Consider the following 17872-nt stretch of genomic DNA (forward strand, 5'->3'; position numbering starts at 1 on the left):
ATCCTGACACAGCAGACCAAGGGTTTTCATATCTACATAGTAATTTTTCTAACCAGAGGGACACTATGAGAGGCCAGAGGGTACTTGACTACCCTCCCCCTCCCTTCCAAAAAGAGTCATGAATAATACTGCTTCTGCACCATTATGGTTCAGCACACTTTGGGTTTGGATTCTGTTTCTTTCCTGAAAGCTTTTGTCACTGTTACAGATCAAAGTAAATTTGGATGTTGCTGTGTGTTTTGTTATCAGAAACAAGTATTACCTGTAGATATCCAAACTATGAATACAGCATAAGGAGCTGAAAAGCAACCTCAAGGCAAAAGTCATAAAATCGAAGGCTTGGTCAAAAGGTATCAATTGTGAGGGTATAAAGCTTACTTATAAGTTCATACTTTAATTTGCAGTGGGTAAGCAGGAAGTCATCTAAAGGGATTTATGGCCAAGTTCTAGTAGCATTTTACACAAACTGTAGCACATTTTCAAAAGATGAAAACTCCAACAGCCCCCTGGCAATAAATATATTCTCCAGTCACTGTTCAGTACATAAAGAGATGTGTAATACATAACAGCCCAGGCTATGAGAAACACTTTAATACACCTGCCAATTTTTCACATTGTTAGCAGCAAGATAGAGATCATCACATGCTGACACACTGACATGGTGAATATGGAGCTTGATGCCAGGAAAATAAAACAAAGATAAGAATGGAAAAATGACACATCCCCACAAATCAAAACATATAGTTGAACACATAGAAATGACACACATGCAAATGAACATTGTAAAAAAAAAAAAAAAAAAATTAGGTTTCAATACCTGATCTTTTTAATTTTATTACCTCCTCGCCTAAAATGATGCCCCCCTTAATACAGGTAAATTGCAAAAACGTTTATTAAGTCACCCTGAATGGGGTTCAAAATACTTTACTAATAGTGCAACTAAACCCACAAATGTTTGTTTTCTAGTCAGTCTTATGTGTGTATTAATCGTTTGGATTTATACATTGTCTTTGGAAATAAAGAGGATCCCAATGGATTTTATAATAACAATTGCAAAAACCATCTCCAAGGTAAATGGATTTGTGCTCACCATGAGAATAAGGTTAACCCTCAGACTGAACCAGTCCCTCTGCCTCAATGGAACTGTAGCCCACATTCTTCTATGAAATACAGGGCTACACAGCCAGATATGTAATTGGGGGAAACCAGGACTGGATTGAACCTATCAGGGTCAATCTGGGTCAGGTGGCATCTTTAGGTGTGAAAAAAAGGAGAAGAAACAATTATTCCACAATTAGAGTTGACTAAACTAATAGTCAATAAAGCACAGGAAATGACTTATTCAAGATTACACAGAGTCAGCAACAGAGGTTGGCATTAGAATCCAAGTCCCGGGAGCATCTCTAGACCAGTGATTCCCAATCCAGTCCTAGAAACAAACCTAATCGGTCTGGTTTTCTGGATAGCCTTAATAAATATGAATGAGATAGATTTGCATGCACTGGGTCTCTGTTGCATACATATTCATTCACCATACAATAACCAAGTGACTTGGTTTCTGGAGAGATGCTTTTCTTTTGAAAGTTCTTGCTTTTTGAACTTACAAAAATTATAAAAATACATTGGAATGTATTCCTGTTTCTTCCTTTTGAAATTAGGTCCACTGGTTGGATGTGGGCAAATGAGAAAAACTGACCGTTGAGTTAAACTAATTAGTCTGACTTAATTATAAGGGTCAGATGTACCAGATAATTCTTTTGCTTAGGAACAAAATCTATTCTTAAGTGTCAATACAACTAATTCAGGGGTGACCAACTCCGGTCCTCGAGACCCACAAAAAGGCCTGGTTTTCAGGATATCTGCAATGATTATGCACGAGATAGATTTGCATGCACTGCCTCCATTGTATGGAAATCTCTCTCATATATATTCATTGCGGATATCCTGAAAACCAGGCCTGTTTTTGGCACTTGAGGACTGGTAACCCCTGAACTAATTAATACAGAAAAACAGAAAATCCTAACCAAAATTAAAATAATTTTTTCCCAACTTTTTTGCTTCTGGTTTTATCCTCTATTTCTTGTTCTTTTGGTCTTGATCTCAGTTTTCTATCACTTCATTCCTTCTCAAATTTATCATTTTGCTTGCTTTCTCTTTTCTGCAATTTCTCTTTCATCTATCTCCATATCTGTCTCTCTGCCTCCTATTTGTCTTTCTAATTTCCCCCCTCCCCACTGCAGCTTCTATCTCACTTTATTCCTTTTCTACTTCAGCCCAGACTGTTTATCCAAATGTTTCCTCTGTCCATCCCAGCTTGTCCATATCTCTCAAGATGCTAAGTGAATGAGCGTTTTGTAATTTGTTTTTAAAACTGTGGTATCCTCAATCCATCGCCATCTCTTTTGCCTTTACATTGTCCTCACTTTTCCCATCCCTCCATATCCTCTTTGCTATCTCTTTCTATCTGAATCTCCCCTTCTCCTACAATTCTGCCTATATTTTCCATCCTCTCTTTTCACTTATCTCCCCTCATCTTCCTATGTCTGACTCTCCTTCCACTGTTCCTTCCCATTTTTTACATTTCTGTGTCTTTCTCCATCTCTCCTCCTTTTCAGCCCATCTCCCTTTTCTCTTCCCCGTTCCAGCCCTCCATCTCACTTTTCCCCTCTCCACTTCCAGCCTGAAGCTTCTTCTACCCTTCCCCTCCTGGGCCTGATGCAGAGCAGTAGCAGCAATGCTGCAGCTCGGAGAGCTGCATTCCAAGTCACCATGGCTCTCTCTTTTTCACGCCTTGTGGCCAACAGGGCCGCAACCATGCTGCCTGTATTATGCTGCTCCAAGAGCATGCAGAGAGCCCAGAAGTGGTGGCATGGGCTGTAGTTGGGGGGTAGCAGAGGCAGATGAGAAACCAGTGGCAAATTATGAGTAAAGGGGCTAGGGGACATAAACCTGGCTTGATTTGTCACCGGCAATAAGATGAATTATATGCTCAGTTTGATCCTTCCATGTCTCTTCTAGGTTTACTACAGGTAGTAAAATGTATCTGAAAATGGTTCAAAAAAGCCCAGACTGGCTTAAAGTCTCTCTAGAAATTGGTCACTTGGCAACTTTGAGACCCTTTCTTCAAGCTAAAACAAAAAAAAAAAAAGAAGGTTAAACTCACTCCAGACAGATTAAAAAGAAAAGCAGCTAACGACAATGGGTGATTGCTTTAGTTTAGATTAATATCCTCTCATAAAATTTTAAACTACTGACAAGCAGAGTTCGGGCCGTCAGGAGAAAATTAAAATGTATTTCACGGGCTGTTGTATTTAAATGCCTGGCTTTTATTTCATCTTGGCCAGGGAGGCATTATCTGCAAGTCAAGGCAGTGACTGAGTGCTCAGTGAAGCGTCCTGGAATTGGAGCTCCTAAATGAGGCTGATTAGCCTGGTGGGCAGAGAGCGCCAGCCATTCACTTCAGACTGGTTAACTGCTCTGTCACCAAGCCTCCCCATCAAAGCCAAAAGGAAGGGGGACTCACCTAATGGTGATAAATATATATTACTTCAGCTGAAGAAACGAAGTACGAAAATGCTCTCTAATGTGCTGCAGGCAGGCAGCGGATGCGAGCCAAGTCTGGCACTGATCAGTGTGGCTGGTGAGAACCTGCTCATGAATGATTTGACTGCAGAAATGCAAAACAGTTCTCTGCCAGTAAACAGACTACTCTGCTTTCCTTTCTTCTGAAATGCTTTAGCTCGTCCCTCCCCTCTAGCATCAGAAGCATTGCAGGGCAGAGCTGCTAAATTTTTTTTTTTTTTTTTTCATGGTAGTTTCCTCATGCTCCTGTAGGCTTCCATAGACACATATAAATGACAGCAGAAAAGGACCAAATGGTCCATCCAGTCTGCTCAGCAAGCTTAAGGTAGCAACTACAACTCTATGCAGCTTGCTTCCACATTTCTCCTAAGGGTTCTCCCATATTTCTCTTAAGGGTAATAACTGACACTCTATGCAGTTATCGCCAAAGCTTATGATACCCATAAACATTTCAGCTAGTAACATTTATTTTTACTGGGTGATGAGCTTTCTTGAGAATTCAGACAGTGCAGCTTGACATTCTTCACTTATGAAGTCCTGTGCTTTTTCCCCGTATGTCTGTGTGTCAGTATCCCAGACCGTAGAAGTTGGAGCCCTCTTGGTTGTCTTCTGAATCCAATTCCCCTTTTCCCCCTGCCATTGAAGTAGGGAGCAATGCTGCAATTGCAATTAAAGCATCAATTGGTTAAGGGTAGTAATCTCCATGCTTTCTGCTAAGGGTAGTAACTGGTTAAGGATAGTAACTGCTGCACCAGCAAGTTGCCTCCTTGCACGCTTTTCTCATTTCCATCTTCTAGCCTTTAGAGATCCACAGTGTTTATCCCATGCCCCTTTGAATTCGTTGACTGTTTTAGTCTTCACCACCTCCTCCGGAAGGGCTGGGATTTGGCATCATAAGCCTCCATTCATATCTACCCACCTCACCCCACCCCCATTTTATATTCCCTCCCAATTTATGTCGTCCAATCATTGAAGCCATAGCCCTCGGCCAGTGGGTGCGGGAGGGGAGGGGGAGGGATGTCATTCACCAGGGCTCCTTCTGGAATCCTGGTGGGGCCTAAGTCCATTCACTATGTGCTGCCATTGTGTGATGACCATGACTCTCTCCCTCCAGGAACTGGGACTGCTCTCTCCCCAGCTGACTCCAGGAGCAGAAGACTAGAGGTGAGAATTAAAACCGGGTCCCTCTGTATGGCAATACAAGCATTTCTGCTAAGCTCCCGGGCCAGTCCCAATGCTTCCTTGAACCACAACTGATGTGATAAATGAGGACCGGAGCAGAGATGAGAAAAAGATTCCAGACATTTCCCCTTTTGAGGTGAGAGAGTGGGTAGGGGGAAACAGCTCCTCTTATTTGGGGAAAAAAATATTGTCTACTTAATAATCTCCTGAAACCAATGCATTTCAGCAAGAGATTAAGTCATCCCGCCTTTTCCTCTCTCCAAATCTCCCTTGTAAGAACTTTCAAATGCTGATGTGTACAACAATGGAATGGTTCCACCACTAAAGTCACAAGATGATGTGCAGGGCCTATTTCATTTGTCCTTAACATGAAAATGCTCTTAATAAGGTATCTGGGTTTACAAAAAAAGAAAGTCAACCTTTTTATCTTCCACAAAGTATACATTTAAATAAATAAATAGGCAGGTATATTAAATTATCTGGTTTTATTTGAGTTTCTAGTCCAATCAGAATCTGTCCTGTTGATATGTTTCGATATTCATTGCTCTTAGCCAAATCAATGTATTTTATATTGTCTTGATAATTTTAGTTCTGTTTTAGAATTAGGCATTGTTCTCTGGTTAATATCTATTGATTGTCTTACATTCTGTTTTATGTTTATTTATTGTAAACTGATGTGATGGATTTCTGATACGTCTGTATATAAAAAAGTAATAAACTATAAACTATTAAAGGCCGGGGGCTGTAGGTTATGGTAAGAGTTCCTGTTTGTTTTGATCCCTATTTAATCTCTGCTCTTACACATTCTATCAAGCGCAGGCACTATAGCAACACAACTGACCATAGACTGCAAGATGATCTTGGCCTCCTAGGAAACCTTTATGTAGATTATAACAGCTAGCAAGTGTCACTATACAGCAGTGCTTAGCCCAGGGATGAGACTTACCCCATGGATAAGACTGTGTCCTAGGTAAGGGTTGCATGATACACTCTCCTTATCATTTAGCCTGGTCCACCTAAGCCACATATAGGAAGGAGTTCTGCTCTGGGGGTGCTTTCCTTAAAAGGGGATAAGAAGTTAGGTCCAGGGAGAACATAGTGCCAAAGGGAAGAGAAGGATGCATAGGGAAGGATAATACTAACTGTGAATTAGATTGCTGTCTTTTTGCTTTTGAAAACTGCTAAGGTAAGCAAAGCTGTTTCTGTTTTATTTTTATGTAATTAATAAAATGATTATGAGAAAACAGCCAGAATCCAGCCTAAGTCTGTTCTTTGGCCTGCAAAAGACTGCTCACAGTGTCATATAAGGTGGAAGTAGTGGGATTTCACTGCTAAGCCTTGCACAGGCAGAGAACCACTCAAAAAAAAAAAAAAAAGGAAAAATTCTGTGTTTTCCTTTTTCTGGAGCCTTGCTGCAGCTGCAGCTAAGGAGGGTAGCTCTGCCTGGAAAAACCACAGGACTTCTTCTATGGCCAAGTCTTAAAGCAAAGCATGTTCAAGCTGCATTGCCTGACTTATCAAGAAGACTGCTCCAATGATCCCTTTCTGTCAGAACACAGATGGGGCATCCACAGCTTATTCCTCTCTGCAGGACTCTGGAGTCCCATTTCTGGGAAACGAGGAAAATCCTCACAGCTCACTTAGTTTCCAAATACCACTTAAGCTGTTGAAGACATTATAATAATTTCCCATTGCAACATCCACCAACTACCTCACACTGCTCAAGTCTTTGTCCAGACAAGCCAGGCTCTCTGTGCTACTTTATAGTCTTTGAGGCAGTATTAACGCTGCTTCACTGTAACTTTCCTCCAATGCACTTTTGCAGAGTTAGTTCATGGTGCTGCAAATCCAAAATGTCTCTCAGGGCTCCTTAAACATGCAAGCATACCCATACACAGGGACAGTGGAACATAAACCCCTTCCTAGTGTCTCTGCCCTACTGGGCTATGCTGCCCTACCTCATGCGGCAGTGTGAAGAAAAAAACCCCCCTCTTTTAGCCAAACACCTAGACTACAAAGTCTCTCACTCTCTTTAGACAAATTAGCAGTGTCCCACCCCCATGCTGCAATTGTTTGGCAAACATTTCTGGGCAAGATTTCAGTTATCTCCCCTCTGCAACATCTTTTCAGGGGCTTACCTCCTGGTAGCCCTGCCTTCAGAAGGTTTCCTGGCCTGGCTCGCTGGTGCACTCCTCTCCAGTCTCTTCTTTGTGGTCATTCTAATGGAGGAAACCACACTTCCTTCCAGCCTCTTCCAGCCCCATCTGTGACCAGTAGGAGGAACCCTGGCCTGCCCATCTCTCAAATGTTCCACCCTTAGAAGTCCCTCTTAGTTCCCAATGCCAAAGCCTGCTGGGGTGTGTGGATCCTTTCTCCTCCACCACTTTACTCTGCTCTGAGGGTTTCTCTTTCCACTTGGACCTACTTAAAGCTTTTCCTGGAACTCTTTGGGCTTGTGCTGTGATGGGGACACTTGGTTTTGATTGTAATTATTATTACCCTTAACATAAAGCTTGGGGGTAACCATCACACAGCAGGAGTTACTACCATTAACCCAAACATAGGGTTAACCTTCATGAAATGGAAGTTACTATCATAAGAAACTTACCCTGCAGACTGGATGGACCATTTGGTCTTTTTCTGCTGTCATTACTATGTTACTGAGAGGTACCTGCCCATCTAAGTAGCAATGGACACTTTCTCCTTTTGCTCATTTTGCGCTGGGAATGGACATGAGGAGGAGTGTTGCCCATATGATAAAGAAGAGAATGAAGAACTCTTTGTAGGAGGCGGTAAAGTTAAAGTGGAGCAGCCTCTGCAAAAAGCCTTGCTGTCAAGGACTGTCCATAACTTGAGGATCTAGAATGGGAATGCAAGCTAACTAAGCTACACAAGGGGGAGTGCAGTCGAACAAAGGAAGGAAATGATGAACCCTTTGTGGGAACTGTTGAAGTTAAGGCAGAACAAGTTCCTCAGGCATGTTCCCATTGTGGCACAAAAGAGCACATTGTCTAGAACTACTCCCAACTTGCAGATGAAAAATGGGAGCACAAGTAGGCGCGTACTTTTGCAAAGATGTAATTTGGTGAATGGTCCATGTGTGGGGCTTTTGGACTTCATGATTCCAGTTGAAATGAATGAGATTCCACATCCTAAATCTACCAGAGCATGGGTGGGAAAGACTCATGCATAAAGACCTAGCCCAGAAAGGCTAGAGAGGTGAGATCAATTACAAGCAAAAGGAGAAACATGCCTGTATACATGGCAACCAGCAGCAGTACCCAACTAGTTGTGTTCTGCTGATGACTCCAGAGGGGCAAGCCATTATCAAAGTGGGAATATTTCCTGAGCTCCCATATCCCATGGTTCTAGGTCACGATTGTCCCCAGTTTGAAATCCTGTGGTGCCAGCTCACGAACAGTCAGGCTAACCCAGACAGCTTTCAAGATATCCTCCCTAGAAGTTGTTTATGGGGCAAATTACACAAACCACAGAGGTAGTGCCAGAGTAGAAAATTCGAGAAGTCCCAGTAGTTGGAGGCCACTCTGGACAGAAGTTATCAGGGAAGAAGAGAAAAGCAGGAATCCGTGACAGAAAGACATGCAAGGGACTTTGCAATATCAACCTTGCAGGATGGTAGACTTCTCCAGGAGTTAGCCTGGTTAAAGGTAGATGCTCATATTTCTTCAGTTCTATACTAAGTTATATAGTGGGGACCCAAATATTCAGGAAAGACATTGTAGAATATTTATCAGACATACCACTCCCTGAGTTGACTACTTCCCAATGGCAATTTCTGGATAAAGATATTACGTTGGGGGAAATCCATGATGCCCTTAAGTCATTAAAATCTGGCAAATCAACAGGCATCGATGGCTACACCCTGAGGTTTTATAAACAATTTGCCACAGCATTGGCGCCCGTACTTCAAAAATTCTTTACGAATGGGGACTAATCTTTTGCCACAGGCCAACACGGCAGGGATCATCATTTTGGTAAAACCAGGTAGAGACACTTTGCAGATCATATCGACCCATCTCCCTCCTGAATATAGATGTTAAGTTGTTGGTGAAAATCCTTGCTAACCGCTTGAATTGTTTTATAGCTCAGCTGGTCCAATTCAGACCAGGCGGGGTTTATCCCTGGGAGAACTATGACTGACAATATCCATAAGAGCCTTGACATTCTCTGGTATGCGAAACATCACAAGATCCCCGCTATAGCTCTATCTATAGATGCTGAAAAGGCATTTGATATGATACATTGGCCTTATCTTTTTCATACCATGGAGAGAATGGGATTTGGGGCCCCCTATCTTCAGTGGCTTCAGTAGTTATACAGCGCCCCCAAGATAAATGGTGGTTACTCACCTACATTCACAGTGGGCAGAGGGACAAGGCAGGGATGCCCTTTATCCCCGCTATTCGCCCTTTTTCTTGAACCTTTTGCGGCTAATATACAACGGAATGCTGAGGTGACTGGGTTTTGCTTAGGTGGGTTATCTTCCAAACTTTCCATGTATGCTGATATTCTCCTAACGATCACTAACTCTGAATCTTCCCTTAGGCATATGACCAGTGAAATGGAGACTTTTAGTCAAGTATCGGGTTTTCGTGTTAATTGGGAAAAAAAAAAAAAATCGGAGATTCTCAATGTTAATATTTCTCTCAATGAGGTCTCTCATTTACAAGGGCTGTTCAGATTTAAAATGGGTGCCTACACAGATAAAATATCTGGGAGTATATCTTAGTGCTATCCAGGACTTGCTCTCCATAAACTACACACCCTTATGGCATAAATTAAATAAAGATATGGAAGAAAGGAGCCGTTATATAACTTTTATCGTTATCATATAACTTATCGTTTTATCGTTACCATATAACGTTATCATATAACTCCTTTTCCATCTGTGCCCCTACCGTCCCCCCCTGGAACTTTGCTGCACTTCATAACCCCTATACCACTTTCTCATTGTTAAAGATAAAGTTTTCTTAGTTTGTACAAAGTTTCTCTTTCTTTCTTTCTACCTTTTTCCTCCATAGCTATTTAGTTCTTTTATGTTATATATAATCTCAGAATGTTTTTACGATGCTTATATCTTACACCATTTGCGTTTAACTATGACATGTTATTCTGTTCATTGTATTTTCCTCCTTTCAGTTCAATGTAAGCCAGTATGATGTGCCTCACGAATGTCGGCAAAGAAAAGTCTATAAATAAATAAATAAATAAACTTGGATGGGCCATATGGCAGTATTCAAAATATCAATACTCCCCAAACTTTTATAATTATTTCAGACACTTCCGATTCTATTACCCTCAACACTTTTAAAGCAATGGCAGAGGAAATGTATGGCCTTTCTTTAGGCCAGGCGAAGGCCCCAGGTGGCACGGCCGGTGTTATTTCAACCTAAGTCCCAGGGGGGGCTTCATGTTCCAGATATTTCTAGATACTACTGGGCCGCCCAATTCAAGAAATTGGTAGACTGGCATATCACGCGAAAACCTAAGCAATGGGTACAAAAAACTCAAGAACTGTTGGGATAAGTTCCACTATGCAGTTTCTTGTGGCAACCTAAAGGGACTTGGCTGGTCCATCCTGGCAAAAAAACACTTCCCCCATCTTCCTTCCTATCTTTAAACCTGTGGCACCAACTCGGGCCGCGTCTATTAGGTAGACGGGAATATCACGCTAGTACCTGTTTATATGCAAATAAAGCATTTCCACCTGGTTATGAGAATGCGGCATTTCAGGTGTGGAGACAGCAGGGGATCCAAAATTGGGAGCATATTTGGGAACCACAGAGATTGCATTCATTTGACGAAATATCTGAAATAGAAGTTGAATCAATGCTAAAAAAAAACTAAACCCCGCCCCACATGCACAAGACACAATTCCAACCATAGACTTAAAAATAGCCAACAGAGTCTCTCGAACTTTAACAAAAATCATTAACCTATCACTAAAGGAAGGAAACATGCCAGACTCGCTAAAAGGAGCAATAGTAAAACCAATACTAAAGAAAAAAAAACAGCGACCATCTAATCCTGAGCAATTATAGATCAGCAAACCTACCCCTAATTGCAAAATTAATAGAAAAATCCATACAAAAACAATTAGCAGAACACTCCAGAGGACAATAATATTCTGTACCCATCACAACATGGCTTCCGCAAAAACTTCAGCACTGAAACACTACTGCTTGCACTAACAGACAACATCATGAGAGGGTTCGACAGCGGTAAACAGTACATTTTAGTAATGCTTGACCTATCAGCGGCATTCGACACAGTAAACCATGACATACTACTAAATAGATTGGAAGAAATAGGGTTAAGCAATAAAACACTCATGTGGTTTAAATCATACCTAAATAACAGATACTTCCAAGTACAAATCAAAGACGTAATGTCAGAGAAAATAAAACCTTCAAACAGGAGTTCCGCAGGGATCTGCCCTACATGCCACACTATTCAACATATACATGCTGCCTTTATGTCACCTGCTAGCGGGGTTAGGAATTTTGCACTATATATACGCCGACGATATTCAGTTAATACTCCCAATTGATGACAATTGAGAAAACACTAAACTTAGCCAACATGTACCTAGATATAATAAAACAATTTCTAAACCAAATGGAACTAGTCATCAATATAGAGAAAACTGAATTCTTACACCTAGAACGAAAAAACATAACGATCATTCAGAACCAATTACACTCAATAACAACCAAAAAATACAACTAGCTGAGAAAGTATGAAACCTGGGAGTGATAATCGATTCAGAACTAAATATGAAACACATATCTCAAAAAGTAAGAGAAGGATACGCCAAACTTATGACTCTTAGAAGACTAAAACCACTACTAATGCCTACCAATTTCCGCTCAGTATTACAAGCCTTAATTTTTTCCAGTACTGACTACTGTAATGCCCTCCTACTGGGCCTACCATACACCACAATAAGACCACTACAGATACTACAAAACACAGCTGCAAGAATTTTAACTGGTAAAAGTAAAAGAACATATCACCAAAACTTTAATAGAACTACACTGGTTACCCATTGAACAAAGAATACAAGACTTTATGCACCATACATAAATTAATACACGACGAAAAAGCAGAGTGGCTGAACACAGCCCTCCGCATACATACCCCCCACAGAAACCTGAGATCAGCAAACAAAGCACTGCTAACTATTCCCTCAGTTAAGACAGCCAGACTAACTCAAGTAAGGGATAGGGTCCTATCCCTAGCAGGACCCCCAATATGGAACAATATGCCTTCAGAAATCAGACTGCAAAGAAACATCAAAACCTTCAGAAAAAGTTTAAAAATATGGCTATTTAAGCAAGCATACGACAAAGAGAATTGAGAGTAGAACCCAGGGAAATGTTGGTAGTGGTCAGTCAAACTCCCCCCCCACCCCCACACACACCTTTTTTTCTCAATGCGTGTGTCTCTCTTTTTTATATTTTAATTCCTTTCCTTTTTATTTTTTAAACAAAGAACTAGAGTTAAGTAGTACTTTATCTTATAGCTGAGACAGAGAAAACTGGACATGACTTATAACACCCACCAAATAATATTATGAAACTATGTTACAGTATTTTAATGGCACCTGTTTAATTGTTAGAATTCTAGACACTTTATACAACATATAGTTATGTGCCCTATTGTGAACAGTTGTGATGGCACCCGCTTAATGACTGTATAGAAAAGATTTTAAATAAATAAAAATTTTCTGACCTACAACAATTGTATGACTTACCCGAGTCTGCTGCCTTCCCATATGCACAATTAGCTCACTTCGCACAAGCCAGCATCACACCTTAATCTGGGCATGTCTGAATTTGAGAAGGTTTGCCACAAAGCAAGTAGTTCTACAAAAGGTCCTCTCTGTGATATACCGGCTTCTGGCGCCTCAGGAGGAGGCTGTATCCGCTTTTCAGAAGGCCTGGGAAAAAGGACCTACAGCTCGATTGTACACCCTGACTCTGGAAATCAATTTTTCAGAATCTGGGCAAAGGGTACATTGCTACCTCCCTTATAGAAAATTCCTACAAATTGTTATAACGGTGGTACGTATGTCCTCTTCAACTACATAAATTTGCTCCACAAATTTCAGAACAATGCTGGCAGGCACGTTTTTCCATATGCGGTGGGGTTGCCCCTATATACAACAGATGTGGCAAGAGATACTCCAATGGCTGAAGGCAATGATTCCAGGACTAACTGCTCTCACTCCAGTTCAAAGGCTGTTAGGTGTCAAAATTCCAGGGATCTCAGATGCCCATAATCGTTTAGCTCATTTTATTTTGACAGCCAATAGTTGTGAACTAGCTAGGGTACGGAAGTCATCAACAGTACCAACAAAAGCAGTCATACAACAAAAGGTGGAGAAAATATATTTATTGTCCCATATCACAGCTTATAAGCATCACAGTATGCCAAGATTTGAAAAGACTTGGCAAGCTTATCAATTATGGAAATCCTCACAAAATATTACCTACCCCCACATCGTAGGTAATTTTCACCGGCCTTTCGTTTCCTTCCACTGCTAGATTGGAATCTACTGTGATCCCAGGCTTCTTTGATAGCTCCCATAAATATTATGAATGTTCTGATGTATGTGCAGTATACGTGAGGCACGGGGAGGGCCAAGGACATAAAAATATTGTTCGATTACATCTTACGAGTGTGAATCTATCACCACCTACTGTCCATGATATGTGATTAGGTTCCTACCACCAATGTGACAGTTGTTATATCATTTTGGTAATGTGTTTTACTTATGTTATGCTATTTTGTGTATCACGTTGGATTCATGGTTTGCTTAATAAAAACCTTTAATTACACAAAAAAAAGGTAGATGCTCAATCTGACAAGGTCAAGTTGGGGGGATGGTATGTAAAGGAGTGTATGGTAGACCCTCCCTTAAAAACCCAGGGCCAGGAATTTAGCTTGCTCCACCTTAAGTCACAGATAGGGAGTTTTGTTCTGAGGGTGCTTTCCTTAGAAGGGATTAAGAAGCTAGGCCAAGAGAGAGAACACAGGGCCCCATGGAAGAGAAGGAAGCTTAGGGAAGGCCAATACTGACTAGCTGTGAATTACATTGCTGTCTCTTTACATTTGAAACCTAAATTGCAAAGGTAAGCAGAGCTGTTATTTTTCTGTAAATTAATAAAAAAAAAATGTAATGAGAACACAGTCAGAGCCCAGCCTAAATCTGTTCTCTGGCATGCCAAAGACTACTCATGCTGTCTCAACCCCCCTTTCCTTTCAGGCTCGTGTACTGGCAGACTCACAGACTGATTCAAATGGTTGGCATGTTACCTTCCTCCAAGTTAGGCAACCACTCGGGAGTGCCTTTCTTGTCCAGTCCTTGCAACAGCTCTGGTTTAGCTCTTTATGGGTAGGTGTGTCTCCCTTCTGTGGGAGCAGAGATATCTCACCACCACACATGCATGCCCCACCTAAGAGAACAAGATTATCTCAGTACTACATATATATGTGCCTTTCCTATTTGTGCAGAGATTTCTCAACACTAAGCATGCAGATCTCCTATAAGTGCTGAGACATAGCACCAGCAAGCATATGTGCCCCTCACATCATTGCAGAGATATTTCACCACCAGATATACATTTCCCTGATAAGGGTACTAAGATATCTCAGTGCACTACACTTCCGTGTTCCATTGAAACCAAATAAAATAAGGTTACAGTAGGCAGGGATAGGAGCCTTATTTATTGCACTGTGGCTTGGAGGTAAGGGGATAATGCTCCCTCCCAAGAACCTTACATACTAATTGCCTGGCCTATGTAGAGGAGTAGATGCCAGGAAGTGTTCCCATCATACACACTTTGGCAGTATATAACACCAAGCCTCAAAGCATTCCCTAAACACATTTATTTATTTAAGTTTACTTTTGTAAAATATATAATACCAAAAAGTTCCTCTAGTACCATACATCATTTCATCTGTTCTCAGTGTAGACAGATTTAAGTTGTGCTCCTCCCTACTGCCTGTACTAAAAGCCATTAGCATGTGGCTTTAAACAAATTTTTATAGTGGGGGTGGAAAGCCATCAGAAGCACCAGCCCAGCAGGTGCACAGCACCCCAGTGCATCAATACGGCGGTATAGCCCCAGCACATCAAGCTCCAATGCTACTGGCTTCTTTTCTCAATTTTTGTTAGGTTTACACAATAAGACAGGTTCCTATAATATAGAAGTGACATTGCATAACTGGGCTCGGGCAAACGCATTGCTTAATACAAAGATGCTGCTCACACACACCTTCTGCATTGCAGAAGTTTTGCTGCATGATTTATTTAGCCCTGCTTGCTCGTCTCCTGAGCAGGGACTGCTCTTGTCATACTGCTGAGACATGCTGTGACATCAGCTACCCTCATCTCTGCCACTGACCTGCAGTCCTTTTCAAATCAGCTGAATGCCACAATTCAGAATAATTGCCACATAAACCCAAGTGATGATGCAGTCTGAAAAGTAGAGAGCAGAAACAGCCAGGAGAGGGAATTCTAGGAGAATAAACACAGGCTTTTAATGTCCTGAAGATGTTTTATTCATTTTATTATTGTTTTATTTGGTTATCATTCTTATGTTATTGTTTTTATGTTGATTGTGTCTTCTCTTCTTGAATATTGTACTCTACTTTGAGGCTAAGGGAAAAACAGATTATAAATCGAGAAAAATAAATAAATAATTGATTTTACAAATGAAAGACAAAGCAAAGTAGATGCTAAGATGCCACAAAGGGGATAAAGAGAAAGACATTTTGAAGTATACAAAATATTTGCCTGCCTAGTTTTGAACTCAGGAGTCCATTCAGGAACATCTTTTGCCATTTATGGAAAAAGCCCTGAGGAAAAAAGCAAACATACATAGGTGTTGGAACTAGGGATACAAAAAAAAAAAAAAGCAGATGCCAGAACAATACAGGAAGAAATATTTTCTGTGCTGCCTGTTGAATCAATTTATATATTCAGCTGTAGTTAGAGTTCAGAGGCCACTAGGGCTGACCCTAGGAGGTATGGGGTCTGGGGCAAATCTGCTGGAATGGGCCTTCCCCACCCCTGGAGGTTGAAGCATGGAGGGAAGGGGCTGAAGAACGTTTTGACATGTTCCCTCTGCTGCCACAACTCCTGACCTATTGGAAGAGAAAATGCTGTTGGGGCAGAGCTATCACAGCTGTTGTGAAGCCTGGGGCAGTGACCCTGATTTGCCCTCTCTGAGGACAGCTATGGAGGCCACGTGGTTGATACATTTTTTTTTTCTTGGAGGGGGGCAGAGGGCCAGGGGTACAAGGATAAAGGTAGGAGTAAGAAAATGCACAAAAGAAAGGAGATGCGAAAGCAAAGAGATGGGACCAGGGTGGGGAAGGAAGACTGAGTGATTGAATAGGCACAGCAACTAGATGAAAGAAATGAGAAGAGAGACAGTGAATGGGTTGGGGTGAGTAACTAGATGGGAGGTACAGAACTGTAGAGTGAATGGAAGAAGAAACATGAAGGGGCACAGCCTGGAAGCAAGAGGGTAACTGTGTGTGGAGGAGTTGGGGTGTTGAGGCAGAAAAAAAAAAAAGCTATCAGGTTGCTCATGAATCTTAGGGCAAGAAGAACTAAAATTTTTCTCAGGGATGGTGGTAAAAAGCAAGGAGACAAGACTTTTTTTTTTTTAGATCCCTTAGCAAAAGAAAAATGTGCAGGCATGGTTTGGTGAAACAGAAGTGGAGAACAGCAATGGATGAAGGAGCTTGGGAAGAGAAATACTTTTTGGGCTTGATTTACAAAGCTTTCACACACCCCCCCCCATAGACAAAAACTTAGTAAAGAACCGCCCTTTGTAAATAGAATACAAAATAAAATAGTTAATTGATGGTGAGGGAGTGTAAAGTGACAAGAACATACAAGAAAAGGAAGGAATTTCAGTATCTAGTGTTGTCAATCTAACAACCAACACTACGTTGAGTAAGTTGCTCAAATCCCTCACTGTACTTATATTTAAATGATGAATTACAAATTCTAATATGCAGTGAGATATGAGTAAACTGACCCTAGTTATTTACCAGTGTTTTCTATAGTGGTTTTCCAGGTGGCTTCAGGAACTGGAACGCATCTGAACAGTTCTGGCACCCTGCGTTTATATTCTGTAACGTTTTGGAATGCAACCTGCATGCTTCCCCCCCCCCCCCCCCGTGTCTGCAAACGGCTTTAGAATATAGTTAGTATAAAAGGCAGGGCGTTTATAGAGCTCTCTGGGATAAAGTTTGTATGAAAGAAGCTGTGCCTGTCATTTTTAAAGAACTTTGGTATACTCTTGGTATAAGGGTCACTCAATACATCTGAAGTGCTTTTCTTCCTACCACATTAATAAAGAATTAGCAGTCCATTGGAGAAAATAATCTGTTATCTCCTTTGCCAGATCTTTCAGATGGGTCAATCTTATATCCTTTTAAATGGTTATTTGTAACTGGGTTCCTAATTGAATTTCGCCTCCCACTGCCTTTTCAGAGCAGAGCACTGTCTTAGCGGGTGATTTTCTGCCAGGTCACACCAGGTTTGCTGACTTTTTGAACTAGCTGCCTTTTTCCCCATTGTGGCTGAAATGGAAGGTGGAGGCTGCAATGGGCTTATCCCACATGGACCTGCTAAGCTCCATATCCAAGCGCAAAACAACTAGGCCCAATCACAATTTTAAAGCAACCCTCGCTATCAGTCCCAGAACTCTTCTACAGCTTTTACTAGTGCTTTACTATTTGACTCTTTCTTTGGCCAAAAGCTTGTAATGAAGCTTCTTGGAGGCTCAGCTCAGGTGAGACTGGGTGTGCAAACCATGCAATTTCACGGGGTAGCACACCCGGTAGGGTGGCAGCTGCGAAGCAAGGGGGCCCAGGAAAGGGATCAGCCAAAGGCCGTGCAGTCACCAGAGGTAGTAGCAGAAGAAAACAGGGAGCACGTTCTGCAATTCCTCCTCTTGTGCTGGCCGGCCCCCCTGGTACTCAGTATTCACAGTGCTACTACTTCCTGTATTGTCATCTCACGATGCACAAGATGAGCATACAGGAAGTGCTAGCACTACCA

At 41.5% G+C, this 17872-nt stretch overlaps 2 protein-coding genes across 5 annotated transcripts in view; one reads left to right on the plus strand and one right to left on the minus strand.

Annotated features, from left to right (window-relative positions):
- GRAP2 (GRB2 related adaptor protein 2) overlaps positions 1–17872 on the minus strand; it is a 296638-nt gene that overhangs the window by 218949 nt on the left and 59817 nt on the right. Inside the window, exon 1 of one of the 2 annotated variants that reach the window (XM_029590179.1) lies at positions 1091–1184. The exons of the other annotated variant lie outside the window; for it this stretch is intronic. The gene's annotated coding sequence lies outside the window, so the exon portion shown is untranslated. Of the gene's footprint in view, positions 1–1090; positions 1185–17872 lie in introns of those variants that run through there. 2 annotated transcript variants of the gene reach the window in all.
- ENTHD1 (ENTH domain containing 1) overlaps positions 4666–17872 on the plus strand; it is a 547844-nt gene continuing 534637 nt past the window's right edge. For all 3 annotated transcript variants that reach the window (XM_029590172.1, XM_029590177.1, XM_029590176.1), the window contains exon 1: positions 4666–4746. The gene's annotated coding sequence lies outside the window, so the exon portion shown is untranslated. The remainder of the gene's footprint in view (positions 4747–17872) is intronic.

This window comes from Rhinatrema bivittatum, chromosome 2, assembly GCF_901001135.1.
Source record: "Rhinatrema bivittatum chromosome 2, aRhiBiv1.1, whole genome shotgun sequence".
NCBI classification, from domain to species: Eukaryota; Metazoa; Chordata; class Amphibia; order Gymnophiona; family Rhinatrematidae; genus Rhinatrema; species Rhinatrema bivittatum.